This window comes from Abramis brama, assembly GCF_963993115.1.
Source record: "Abramis brama genome assembly, chromosome: 9".
Lineage (NCBI taxonomy): Eukaryota > Metazoa > Chordata > Actinopteri > Cypriniformes > Leuciscidae > Abramis > Abramis brama.
Genome location: NC_139971.1, coordinates 27,884,388 through 27,899,307, shown reverse-complemented (window position 1 = coordinate 27,899,307; position 14,920 = coordinate 27,884,388). Strand labels below are relative to the sequence as shown.

Below are 14,920 nucleotides of genomic sequence, written 5' to 3'. Positions count from 1 at the left end.
TTTAAATGGTTCTAATAATTCCAATGTAATTGAACATAAAACACAATTACACACTAACAAGTCTTCCCCTTTTCTCATTTTCTCAAAAAAACAAAACAAAAAACCCATATAATAAGTAATAACACTTAATTTTAAAATGTATTCTCTCTTAATTCAACCGTATGCAAAGCATGCTGGGAACTAACAAGCACCGCCCAGTTTCAGTTAATGCAACAAATCATTCATGTAATCCAACACAAACGGATCAAGTAAACTTAAATTTTACATATATTTAAGCAGATTGAACACAATCAAATTAAGTTAGGACAAAATGTATAGCAATTGCGTTGCTTAAGCTCATTTTAACTAAGCAATTTGAACTCAAATCTTTTCTTTTTTTTCAGTGAAATTGATCAAATCAAGCTTTTATAACAATCTACTGTTTTTGAAAGTCTCTTGTTCACCAAGGCTGTATTTATTTGATCAAAAAAAGCCAAGCAGATAATATTGTGATATATTATTACAATTTAAAATAACTGTTTTCTATTTGAATATATTTAAAAATGTAATCAATTTCTGTGATGGCAAAGCTGAATTTTCAACATCATTACTCCAGTCTTCAGTGACACATGATCCTTCAGAAATCATTATAATAGGGTGTTTAAGTAACATGTATTATTACTATTAATGTTGAAAACAGTTGCGCTGCTTTAATATTTTTATGTAAACGTGATACATTTTTTTTCGGGCTGCTCAGCCAATTTAAATGGAAGTGAACTTGCTAGCATTGCTGTACACTTACTGATTTTGACATGATGTGGGGAAAAAATAAGGATATTTACCAATTTTGTGTTAAAATATTTCAACTTATGGCAGTCCGAAGAGAGACGCTGAAATTCACTTTTGATTATTGCTTCTGATTCAAGAGGCAAACTGGAATTATGGAGTTATAACAATGGAAAATGAAGTTGAGAACATTGCATTGTGGGATACAGTATTTCTTGTGCTCTGGCTGATTACTGCACATTTCAGTCAATTTAGTATGTCACCTGGGCATTCCATCATCAGTACATGGTACAGTATTCATTGTGCATACTGCAGCAAATGAGTAGACTGCCACTCCGAACACTAGAGAGACGGATACAAAGAGGGACTGGAAGTAAGAATGTATAATGAATGAAGGTGTACGTTACCATTCTTTCTGAGAATTTAAATTTAAGACACGTTGTTCTCATTCAACAGTCGCAAGCATTTTCCAGCACAAACACTTTAGATATATTAACCGAAATGTGACTCAACTGAAAATTATGTGTGCGTATTTCAGCCAGGACTTTTGGCAGCCCACTGCAGCAATTTAGCAAAGACGGAAAATAGTTGCTTTTGTTCTCTGCTTGTGTGTATGGTCAAAGACGAAGAAAATCTTAACATAACAGCAATGTGTTGACAGGTCTATTTCACTGACTGCCCCCTCCACCAACGAAAAACCACCCCCATCGTGCGATGTAGCCTGAGCAAGCAGGTATTGTTTTCATCCCTGACTAAGTACAGATCCTCTTACCCTGCCCGCTATCAGCTACACACAGGAGGGCAATGTGAGCTCATAGCGGCCTGCTTACTGACCTGGGACCAGCTTCACGACTCTTTCTCAATGGGTCTCATGCTGCGGCTGATCGCTGTCTGATCGCTGCTCCACAGGTGAATAGCTCACCTCCTCCTCCACCTCCTCCCTTTTCTCTGTCTCTCTTGGATGGTCACTGGAGTCAGTTAGCGGATGGAGTCGAGTTATGCCCGAACTTTGTGCTCCTGAAGTACAACCTTTTGCAACAGAAAGAAACAGACATTCTGGATTATTTTGTTTAAATTCTGCTCGTAATCAAGGTAAAGTGTGATATAACATTGTCAGATATGTTCAGTTCTGTTTTCTCAAAGTTTTTTTAGGTCTGTATTTGTTGTGGTTGATTGCTCTTTGAAACACCCAGTCTGAGTCTTTTTTCCATCGAAGATCAAATGTGGTGGTGATTGTTGTGTAGGATTTCTGACTTTATATAGACAATGAAGACCTTTAATATGGTGTTTTATAATGCTTACAATGTGTAGAAAGACATTTCAGAAACTAAATCAACCTTAAAGGTTATTCAGTGGCTCTTGGGTTTAGCCTTCCAGAGAATCCTTTTTTTTTGCTTTATCAAATTCTTGAGCTGGCTGTTTGGTTATTTGGAAGGTTAAAGAAGTTGTTGGTTACAATTAAGGGTTCTTTGGATCAGCATCAGTATACTGTATATCATGTTTGTTGTTTTTTTTAAAGGGAAAAGGAAAAAAAAAACTTAATTATTGAATGATTTAGTATACATTTTAGTAATAAATTATTTCTCAAAAATGGTTTAGAAATAAAAATTAAATATTATAAATTCTCGAAAATTAACCTGTGTTAGATTTGCAGCTCAGCGTGCCAAAAAACCTTCATCTGATTACTATAATACTAGACAATCTGCTGAGTGTACTTCTGAGGGAGAACTGAAATGTCTACTACACACTAGTTGCTGGTTGCTAAGGCATTGATTTACTGCCAAAAGTTTGAAATCCATAGATTTTTTTTTTTTATCCTGAAGAAAATTAGTGTTATTTTTCCAGGCAAAATTTCACAATGCTAGGACATTTCCTTTGTGAGATCTCAAGTATTCAGAGTGATTTTAAGCTAAAAAAAAACTTACTCTAATAATATATTCTGGTCTTTAGATATTGCTCACGTGACTCCTTAAATGTCAGTCTATTGGATTTTAATGTCCGCCATGCTTAAATCGTAAATTATATTGTTTAGAAAAGTAATGGCACAACAAGCTACATAATTAGATTTATTGTTCATGACCTTAGCGCAAACATTGCAGGAGACAAGTTGTATGCCAGAGTTTAATACTGATGTTAGAGAATCAAGTATGAGCAATAGTAATTGTGATGGTTGTCTTAGCAGATAAATGCAATATATGTATAGCGGTTGTGTGTGTGTGTGTGTGTGTGTGTGTGTGCACATGCTCAGAGCTTGTGCCCTGCGGCTGTGCCTCAGATTCTCCATCTGTTTCAATTAAAGTGAGTGCAGGACTCACTGCACTGCCGGGTTTAAATGTCACAGTGAGAAAGCGCTCACCCTGCCCACAAATAACACCACTACAGAACAGAAGACCTTAGCACAATGGATCGCACACACTCCTAAGTAGCTCCCCAATAAACGAATTGAGAAGGTGAAATATTGCACTGATCCTTGAGACATGAGACATAACAAACCCACCTGCTGTGAGTTTCTAAAATAGCAACAATTCCACTTCCAATTCCACATGGGTATGTATGTATGTACATATATATGTGTATATATGTGTGTGTGTGTGTATATATATATATATATATATGTATATGTATGTATGTGTGTATATATATATATATATATATATATATATATATATATATATATATATATATATATATACATATATACATATATACATACAGTGAGGAAAATAAGTATTTGAACACCCTGCTATTTTGCAAGTTCTCCCACTTGGAAATCATGGAGGGGTCTGAAATTGTCAACGTAGGTGCATGTCCACTGTGAGAGACATAATCAAAAAAAAAAAATCCAGAAATCACAATATATGATTTTTTAACTATTTATTTGTATGATTATATATCAGTATACCCCATATCAGTTTACATTTCCAAACATTCTTTTTGCCATTAATTGTAATAATACAGTGAGATTTGTGTATGCACAAGGAGTCTGACAACAGCCGGTATGATCTGATCTCACCATCATCGAGTCCGTCTGTGATTACATGAAGAAACAGAAAAAACTGAGACAGACTAAATCCAGAAGAACTGCGGGAATGTCTCCAAGATGCTTGAGAGAAACTTTGCGTTTGCTTTCAAAGAACACAAAAGTTTTGCGAGCGAATGCAAAGTTTCTCGGGGGAACGTAAAGGTTTTGCGAGGGAACTCAAAAAAAACATTTGAAATGCTCATATTTTTCACCATGTCCCTTTAGGGGCTTCTTAGACACACACACTGATTGACAAGGAAAGGGAAAATACACAATTTTGGGAGAAAATAGAAGCAGCAGGACCAAACATGTTGAACGGATTAATACAAAATAAATCCTTAATTCTCAAGCCTTTCTTTTTTTCACGTTTTTAGAATCAGTGATTGGCTTTTATTTATAGTTTTCTGGCTTATGAGGGTCTGATTGATCCAGATCTATTCTTTTCCGTCCTACATTCTGTTGTTGACTCAAACTGTTCTTGTCACTCACTGACAGAGTAAACTCAAGGACTGTTTGCTGTTTGTTAATAAGTAAATAAAGACTGCACACACTGGGTAGAAAGTTTCCCATGGAAATGTATGGTTTAGCCTTCTTTGTCTCTCATGTGCACACACTCTGTCTCGCTGAAATACATTAGATTCATGCTTTCATCTTCAATGTCAAACAGTGCGTACACATGTTGTAAAACGCACTCCCACTCTGGACAGCTAACTGTTATCCATGGTGAGTGTTTACTCTTTTTGTATAAAGGCATGTAGAGAGAGTGATGCATGTGATAAAGTGGATGTTTTTCTTGATGAAAAGTCTCACTTCTTGTTCAGTTATACAGATGATATATAAAACAACACAACGGTTATACAATTCTGAAATTGATGTCAGTCCCCTTAATTGTGTAGGAGCAGATTGAGGAGATTAAATTATGAGGAAACTGAATTGCGAGCTTGATTCCATAACTCCATAACAAGGGCAAACTGTAACATATACTACATAGTTGGTTGTTGAATGTTGCTAGGTTGTTGCTTACTAAAGATTTGGTGTTTTGTCCGTATGGTGTTATCTGATCCCTTATACAATTAATATCACACCCTCTCCTCAACAAGCCACATGATTTGAGGTATCATTCTTATGCAGAAACAATGTTGGATGAGTTATGAGGTTTAATATAGGATTAGGGGTTTGTTCAAATCCCTAACACTCGGTATGAGCAATAATATTAGTAATGAGGTAGTATCATCCATGATAATGAGTAAGCAAGCAGCACTAATTATTTTAGTGTTTATCATGGTGTCATAATGTCAGTCTTTTCACCGCCTGCCTCAGGTTTGCTTTTATTTGCAGTGCAGTGCAATGGAGTCTCTGCAGCCATGGGTCATCTTTATGAGACGCGTCCCACTAATCGTATTTAAGGCTTATTACCTCTCTCACTTTCTCTGTTTCCGTCACACACACACACACATACTCTCAGCCTGTGGTGCTGGCTTCATTAGTACTATCTGTCAGCATTAATGTAGGAGAGGTAAATAATTGGACACAGCGCGTTTGCCGTAGATGACTTCCGCCACAGTTTTGGCTCCTTGATTAGCAGGCTAATTGCATTTAGCGGCTTTTGACGGCAATCATAGGCTTTTCCAGACACTTATGAAACATCTGTCAGAATGAGAGTTAATGCAGCTTCTGCAATCATCTCGCCCGTAAATGCCACCCTTTCCTAAACGTGTCTGGAACCAACAGGTGTTTACTTGCTTTTATAATTAGAGGTTTAGGCTAAACGTATTTCTCATGCTAAATGTCTGTGAATCAAGTCAGGCAAACCGTGTCAATTGCTTATTTGTCATCATCTGTTACCTAACATGTTGGTTTCAGTGGAACCTTGTTCAACGGTGATATATGTTCAATAGCAAAATGCTAAATGGTCGAATGTGAGTCTCGGACTTAATAGTTCATTGTTTTCCTTGTCTGAGAGTTTTGGTTGAAATTTAAGCTTTGCTTTGGGCAAAGGAATGTGGGAAGACCTTTGGCTATCTCTCCCATCAGCCCCTTTCTGTCTTTTGGTTCTTTATGTGTCCTGGGAATCTCAACACATTTGGCCACGAGCCCAAAACAAGACAATTCAAAGGAAAATGTGACACTACTGTTTATCTGTGATTTAAAGTGAGTTTTTCCAAAATGAGGTCTGCAGAAAATTTGAGTGAAAAAATATACATGTATATCTAAAATGTTAATTTTTTATTCTGCTTTCTAAAGACTGGTCAAAAATCATCAAATTAATTTGATTCTAAATTAATTCTGATAATTTTATTGTATTTACATGTATGTTTTTCTGTCAATAAAACTATATTCCTTTTTTTTTACTGTCAAAAATATCGGAATATAGTTTTATTAGCGGAAACATTGTTTTATCTTGTACAAATAGAGTTAGTTTGGCATTTTTCTAACATTACTTGTGGGTGGAAAAAGTTACACTAAACTTATTACAAATTATATTTTTTCCAGATAATATTTTAATAATTTACTCAATACGGAGTCAACACAAAAGCTAATTTAATTTTGCAAAAAAATAAAAATAAAATTCACACTATTTTCTCACAATAAAATTAGGTCTGTATGCATAAAATTATATATCTGCTTTTGTGCTTGCTAAATATTTGTTTGATCACTTAGGATCATATACTGTGATTTGTTTTGGAAATAGTTGAGGTTGTATCTATAGATTGTTGGGGTGAGGTGTGCTATTAGTTTTCTAAGCAATCAGATTCATTGATTTTTATTTTATTTTTTATTTTTTACCTGGCAGACCATAAATTGGCCAAAAAATCCCACAGATCACAGTAAATGTGGGTCTCCAGTTATAAATTGCTATATAAAATTCTGAAATAACATAAGCATAGAATAGAATAGAAGCCCAGTCTCTCTTGCTATTGGTTTTTATGGAAATTGATGCACAATAGCGTGAATCCAGCATGACCACAAGTTGTCATTGACCATGCTAATGTGTTTGTATGGAGCAAAGACTCTTTTCATCTACAGGTCACAGCTCAACCACTGTTCAGCTCCAACACTGTGAACCGTGAAGTACGGCACAACACCAAAAAGCGTCCGTGTTCTGTTTGTTAGAAAGCTATTTCATACTTTCAGCTCTCTCTGCTGTGGGAAGGTATGTGTATTTGCAGTCAGCAAAACAATTGGTGAATGCATAGGGACTGATTTTTTTTTTTGTCGGATATTACATAATATATACACTGATATTATTGGCATAGCTCCTCTTGGAGCTCTATAGCAGCACGTGGATGATTGGCCGGGAGATTGCTCTGTGCTTGGTGGATGTCTCTCAGCTGTAATTGTTGCATTGACTTCAACACAAACATGATTGTAATGAATGTGTTTAATTTTTAGAGCAGAGGAGAGCCGCAGGGGCTGGATAAAATCAGAAATGCATACAGGTGCACACGCGTGCACGCTATCGTAAAGCTGGCATTTAAAATGTGAGGATGCTAATAGGGTTGTGATGGTGTAGATTGGACAGCAATGCTTTAAGCATATGAGTGATTCTATAATTGGAGATACATTTTTCATTTCAAAAAGTTAAGGAAAAAACTGTTCACTGACAGAAATTCTTTCCAGTATCTTATTGAAAAAATATTTTGTTTTAATAATTCAGTGCTTGCCAAACACAAGTTACTTCCTTTTATTTATTTTATTTTTTTTACTTTTAATGGCAGATTTCTTTATAGTATTGTTTATCAACTTTGTTACTGTCAATTCTGTTACATGCTGTCAACATTGTTACTCTACTTTGGTAGTTTGACGGTAACAGAATTGACAATTTGAAACTTTTTAGCCAAAAACTCCACTTACTAGCATAAATGCTAAGAGCACACGGCACTAATGAAATCGTGATTAAAAGACTTTTAAACAACCCAGTGTGTGATCAATGATAAATTCTGTTTTCCTTTTGATATTGTGGTAACAGTTTTGACGTTTTACAAAATAACTCTTGGTGTAAGAACTTTTTAGATTAAAATATTTTCTCAGAGAGAGCACACATACCTTTAGTGCTTCAGATCTTATCAGTGAGGGAAAGTGACATAATTTCCTGTATCTTACATAGTTTGAGAGATATTCCACCAATTTAAAGGTAAAAGTATGGTACGGTAACAGAATTGATGCAAGATTTATGGACACATTTTTTATAAGATAAGTTATTTTTCAACAATTGAATGTTGTAGAATTAGTTAAAGCTTTAATAAATAAAATAAAATAAATGAAATATTACCAAAAATAAAATATTTTGTATTACACTATATGATGGAAAAAAATACACTGATTAATTCGGACAACATGAAAGCATGATTTTCAGCTATATCGGACACTTTTTACACAAAATATTATATTGTTATAGCCTGTAACATCTTGTGATCCATGACAATGAGTTACAAATTATTAAAATAATTAAAAATATAACCATTTGAAAAAAGAGACAATTGTTTTACTTTGGACACCAAATGTACCTGCAATATGGGGTGTGGAAGTGTCTCTTGGTGGAACGTGTGTGTGTGTGTGTGTGTGGCTGGCTGGCTATGTTCAGAATTGCATATTATCATACTAATCATAATACTTCAGTAGGATGCAGTGTGTATATTAGTCAGTTTGCAAGGTTTTTATGATTATATGTTAAACAAAAATGTATACTGTGTGATTTTTTTTTTTTATAGAGGATTATATGAATTTGTCTCTCTCCGTCTTGCTATTCCTGCAAATTCACATTATACTTTACAACACAAAATGAATGTTAATTGTTAATGCCAAGAAACCTGTTCTCTAGAGTGGCTTAAATGTGGGATATTCTCCCAGTCAGAGATTTTTAATGAGGATTGTACTAAGCTCCCCTTTTTGTGTAAGACTGTTCTGTGGCTTTTGAAAATTAGGCTTATTTTTAACTTGCTACAGCAGTTTTGGTGTGTGTCTTAGTGTAGTGAGATTACGGACTGCTATGTGTGTCTGAAATGTAATATTCTACTATTTAAAGGGGTAATATCATGGAAATAAAAATTTCTTTGAACATTTGAAATGATAAAAGTTGGATATAACTTTCAGAACTTCCTTCCTAGTACATAAAGGGCCTTTATTGGAACAAAAATACACGCATGAGTCGTTTTCTGATAAATGCATACAATACACAATTATCAGCTAGATAAATAGATACAACATAAATACGCCAACATGTACAGTGCCCATTCAGAAATGCAGCCCATGTCACAGTGAAGCAGTAATGTACAAAGTAGGGTAGTTAATGTTATTCCTAAACCCCAGAAGGAACAATATCTCTCATGTCAGTCTGATCATTTTTTGCGGCACATTTCAGCTTGGATTGTTTTGTGAACCTGTCCTAATGTAGACTAGATTGTACTCTAATATAAACCTTCTCTAAGTGCAACAAAGCACAGTATTTCACATGAGAAGATGCATAGGAGTTGTAAAGACAGAAAAAAAAAAAGTTTAATTCTAATAGTGAGAGAGTAGAAATTGAAATTGAATTTTTTGACTAACTAACAGAACCTTTTACTAACATTATGTGGTTGATAAAAAAAACAATTATTCCATCTATGAAATAGTATATGTAGTACACCTTTAAGGTTTTGATGGTAAACCTATGGGCTTATATGCGTGTTGAAACTTTTAGTGTACACACTAGCATTATTTTAGTTTTGTTATTTGCCTCTGTCGTGAATTCATTGTATTTATACCGGTTCAATATTTCAGGAAGAAAACCCTCAGAGTCTGGAGGGAAATTGATCTTTAGCATTTCTAAACATACATGTGATGTTGTATTGTGAAGCATGGATTTGGATCTAGAAGCACAAGAAGAGAAATGCCTCTTATTGAGTTGTGTACTGCTAGACTAAAGATGTGAATAACTGCATAACTTTGAGAGTACATCTTTTATTCACTTACTTGATGAAAATAAGCAGTTATGATATGAGTCTGTTTTCTGCTGTAGGGCACAGAAGTTTTACAAACACTCTCAAGTGCTATATGATGTTGCATGAGAAGCAGGATTAGGATTGTGTGGAAATGTGTGAGTGTGTGTACAGTATATGTGCTCCTGTTGCACTGCAAACTGAATTATTAAAATCTGTTTATTTATTAATATATATTTGCTTACCATACAACTCACTGTAAAAAAATCATGGTATAAACATCTCTACAGCAACAAAACTAAAAAATGAATATCTAATGTCAAATATAAATGCATTTTTGGATTTTTTTCCCCTTTTAATTACAAAGATAATATTTTTAACACTTTATAACAGGGTTCATTCATATAAAAATGAACAACAACATTAATTAATCTTTATTAGTATTTATAAATCCTGACTTTTGTTTTCCTTAAGTCATGTTCATTCATAAGAAATGTATAATGAATACATTAAAGTTCCCCTATTATGCTTTTTTCAAATATTACCTTTAAAGCAGTGCGAAACATAGCTGTTTGTGAATGTAAAATGTCTGCAAAATTTTAAAGCTTAAAGTGTACGACAGATAAAGTTGTTATTTCCTAAAAGAAAGAATCAATTCTGAACTGCTGAAACGAGTCGTCAGTATTCCAGTCTCACTTCCTTGTGGCGATTAAAAAAAAAAAAAAGGAGCTTTACGCCACATCTTTGTTTTGTTTACTTTTATTTTTACTTTCACTTTGCGTGTATGTGGAGGCGCTTTTCAATTAACGGCGGAGGCAAGGAGGATATAAATGTGGGTTCGTACCTGAGAGAGGTCGCGTCATCCGAAGGTGTGAAGCTGTGGGAGTGTTTGTTTGGATTGGTATTACCGTATGAAGGGGAGAGACGGCCGCTTGTGAGCTGAGGTTTCCTGTGAGTGATGTCTGGTGCGTCGCGGAGTTCACTCAACTTCACTGCGTTGCACATCCTGATCATCTGGTTTTAATAAAGCTGAAGACAAGTATGGGCTGCTTAATCCGCCGAAACGGTGCCTGACAACAACACCCCCTAGATCCCTTCATAAGCAACAAACTTGGTCAGTACCTGTGTGCCGCCATTACACCCACTCATTCATTCATGCACGCACTCGCAAAACATTCACGCACGCACTTTTGATATGTTTATAAGTATTACTGTGATTGTTTATTGATTATTGTACCTTTAAGTTTGTTATTGTTAGTAACTTTGAACTAATTAACAGAATGTTTATTCTATGTTTTTTTTTTATGGTCCTGGACGCGAATCTGCCTATTGGAAACGTGACACAGGTGACGCGGCGATTGCTACAGGTTTTTTTTTTTCCTTTTTCTTTTCACCCTTGAATTGCATTGTTGAACAGTTTTTTTTATTTTATTTTTATTTTTTGGGGGGTTTTTTTGTGTTCTTGAAGGTTGTTTTGTGTGTTGTTTTTGGGACATTGGAAAATAAATTTCTTCTTTTTGCTAACAGTTGTCGCTGACAAATATTTTTTTTTTGTAAATATTGTAACCGGTGGTTTTTGCGATCCGGGGAAAAATACCATCTTTGTCAGGAAATTCCTGGCTGGCGCCCGAACAGAAAGAATATATTATTTCTTTGACAGACTTTTTGTGCCAGGGTGGTCACCACCGTTACATCCTGTTGCATACCTATGTAACAATGTAACAAATTTGCATAATGCAAGCATACGGCTCTCATTTGCTGCCTGCAAACAACGTCTACTTTGACCCGCCCTCAAACACTGTAGTTGTAGCTGACGCCTAGACGAGTTTGGTTTGTGTCAACATGTCGAGATGACGCTGTTTTCAGCATTGCAAATCCACTTTGCTTGCACTAAAAAAGTATGAAGACTCGCACTGGAGTTGATATGGAAAAATCGACACCATTGTTCGTATGACTGTGTATCAAGTGCTGAGGAAGCCTCCTGAGCTGAAATTCTGATATGGTAATTGGTGCTTTTGTTTCCAACACAAGTGGCAATCTGTACACCAATCACAATAGACTGGGCCGCCTTACCGTCTTACGTGTTTTGCCTTGGCAATTTACACATTCGAACCATTTTAAACGAAAATCGGAACTCACACGTTATCTGTGCGCACAGCCGCACGCACCCGAAGACCGTGCACACAGAGAGAGAGTGGCGCGTTTCAGATATCGCTCAAACATCAAATTGATTCATCTTATGCGTTTCCTTGCCCTTGAATGGACACATGCACACAAAATCATGTTAAAAAATTCACCTAAATACCTGTCTCGGCAAGTATTCTCTCAGTCATGTCATAAGTGAACAATTGAGAAAGAAACCAGATGTGTGTCAGTTTTTTCGGTCTGTGCATTCGGTCTTAAAGTGACAGAAGCCTAATATTCCTGATGTTGTCTGCGTCATTAATGTTAATAAAACAACAAAATACAGCTTTAACAAAGATGAACCTATATTTAATTTCTACAGAGAACAAATAGTGTTATTTTACATTTAGGCCTAATGTACCTGAATTTCTGTACCTGAATACTACTGTTAGATTTAGTATTCATCTCTGCTTGTAATTTGTGTATTTGTTCTTATTTTATTACTGACTGTTCACTTGGTTTTAATAATGTTTGAACTTTATCAGTTAAGAGCATGCTCTCTCCGCCGGAACTGTCTTGCAGCACATCTTCGTCTTCGCAAAATCCTAATTACAACATCGTATAGATGACATTGTATCATATGATGCTCATACGTTTATTCATACTGTGTTAGTAGCTGATAACACCAAATCAGTAAAAGAATAAAAATTGCACTACGAAAGATCTCCATGATTAGCCTGTTCCCTGCTTGAGAATTTCTGTCCAATGAATGGATGACCTTAGCACACGTGTGGTTTTGTTTTACAAATTTTGGTTCACTTGCAAAAAGGGCAGTGTGAAAGCGAACCACACCAACCACATTGTATTTGGTCCGGACCGATGCAACTAGCGGACTTTCCTGGTGTGAATACACCCTAACGAACCGTTCTCAGACTCCTCTAGGCCCTATTTTTACGATCTGAAATGCAAGTATCAAACACGAAACGCAAGTAACTTTGTGGGCGGATATTGGGCGCTGTTGCTATTATACCGGCGGGATAAATGACTCTTGCGCCCGACGCAAATCTAAAATGGGTTGGTCTGAAGTAGCTTCATTATTCATAGGTGTGGTTTGGGCGTAACGTGAAATAAACCAATCAGAGCGACATCTCACATTCCCTTTAAAAGCAGGCGTGCTTGTTCCAAGGCGGTTTGCTATTATAACGGCGGATTTGCCAGGCGCACGCCAGGAGCGGTTCACAGCCGAGGAGACCGACATTCTCGTCAGGGCCGTAAAAGACAGAGAAGTGACATTGTATGGGGATGGGAGAAACACACCCAAATTAGCTTCGGTTAAACAGGCGTATAATAATTTTGGTAAATGTGTAAGCTAGATTTATGCCTATTTTTTCACATCTTCATGGACGCCACAATGATTTCCCTCATGTGGAATATTTTTCCTTGTAATTATGTATGGTTTGCAAATATGGAAACTGCTGCGTCTGTGTAGATGAGAGAAGCAAACATTATGGCCAAGCATGCGCCCTTAAAATAGCATCTGAACGCGCCACTGAAAACGCTCCACTGACTTTAGACTAGGTTTTTCCTGGTCTGTGGCGGAATTGTTTTCTGGAACTGCAAAATAGCACCAGGGAACGTTTGCGCTGGAACACACCACCTCTTTTCGCTGAACCGCCCCCGCAAGTTCATTCCCTAATTTACCGACGTGTGTCTGTTGAGGGAAAAGTCCGCTGTGCGTCGGGTGCAAAATAGGAATGATACATGCGCCGGTGTACAAAGTCAATTGCGCTGGGTGCAAGATAGGGCCCTAAGTGTTTTTTGACCTTGGATGCATGTAGACATAATAGGAGATCTCCAAAACAAAATTAGGTACCTTTAAAACGGCATCATTGGGGCAATTTAAATAATATGTAATGAATTTAATTGATACAATTTGAAATGTTAAAGGATTAGTTCACCTCAAAATGAAAATTTCCTGATCATTTACTCCAAGATGTCCATGTCTTTCTTTCTTCAGTGGAAAAGAAATTACGTTTTTTGAGGAAAACATTTCAGGATTTTTCTCTAAACAATGGAGTTCAATGGTAACCAGAATGTTGAAGTTCAAATCAATGCCGTTTCAAAGGGCTCTAAAGTGCTTCAAAGGGCTCTGCACGATCCCAACAACGAATTTTAAATTTAATTTAATTTTTTTTTTTTTTAAATGACCGATCGTTTCACCAGATAAGACCTCATTCCTCAGCTGGGATCGTGCAGAGCCCTTTGAAGCACTTCAGAGCCCTTTGAACTGGCATTGATTTGAACTTCAACATTCTGGTTGCCATTGAACTCCATTGTTTTGCTTCTTTTCCACTGAAGAAAGAAAGACATGGACATCTTGGATGGCATTGGGGTGAGTAAATTATCAGGAAATTTTCATTTTGAGGTTTACTAATCCTTTAAAACGTTTTAGTATGGAAATTACAGTACTGTAAAAGTATTGTGTTATCTATTGCATTAACTAATGTAGAGAACCTTATTGTAAAGTTTTTCCATTTTTGAATACTTAATGGATAGAGTTTTTTAAATGTAGGCCTGTTTTGTGAAGCATTCCCGTGGTCAGCAGCAGTTGAACACTGCAACGTTTTGGGAGGGAATGCAGGTTTAAAATTAGTGTTACTGAAGTTGTGCAATGTTAGTGATGTTTAATATGATAATCAAAACAACTTTTTGATTACCATCAATGCCAACAGTTTAATTGTTTGGTGTTATTCATTTTTAGCTAAGTAATATTAACATGTGAAAAGACCTATGGGTGCAGCGTGGGAGAGAGACAGATTTGTGAATTATTTTCTTGCAAATTCAGCCCTGTTTTATAGCGTTAAATAATGAGGGTGGCTGTCACTATTAAATAATATTGTGTTAATTGTGATTAAATAAAACCTACTGATGTTATGGCATTAGTCATATATGGATACAGGCTTTGTTCACAAATATCGCGAGAATCTTGAGAAAAGCCGTTTCTTTAAGAGTCACACCTGTTTGTAAATATGGTTGTCAATCCTAAACATATGCCAGTGACTGTATCTACAGAATAATATTAAACTCCAAC

General features: G+C 36.0%; 1 protein-coding gene across 3 annotated transcripts in view; it reads left to right on the top strand.

The window, feature by feature from the left end:
* The first annotated feature begins 4,365 nt into the window (after positions 1-4,365).
* The window catches only part of shank3a (SH3 and multiple ankyrin repeat domains 3a), a 301,560-nt gene continuing 291,005 nt past the window's right edge, over positions 4,366-14,920 (top strand). For all 3 annotated transcript variants that reach the window (XM_084123575.1, XM_084123574.1, XM_084123573.1), the window contains exon 1: positions 4,366-4,510. The gene's annotated coding sequence lies outside the window, so the exon portion shown is untranslated. The remainder of the gene's footprint in view (positions 4,511-14,920) is intronic.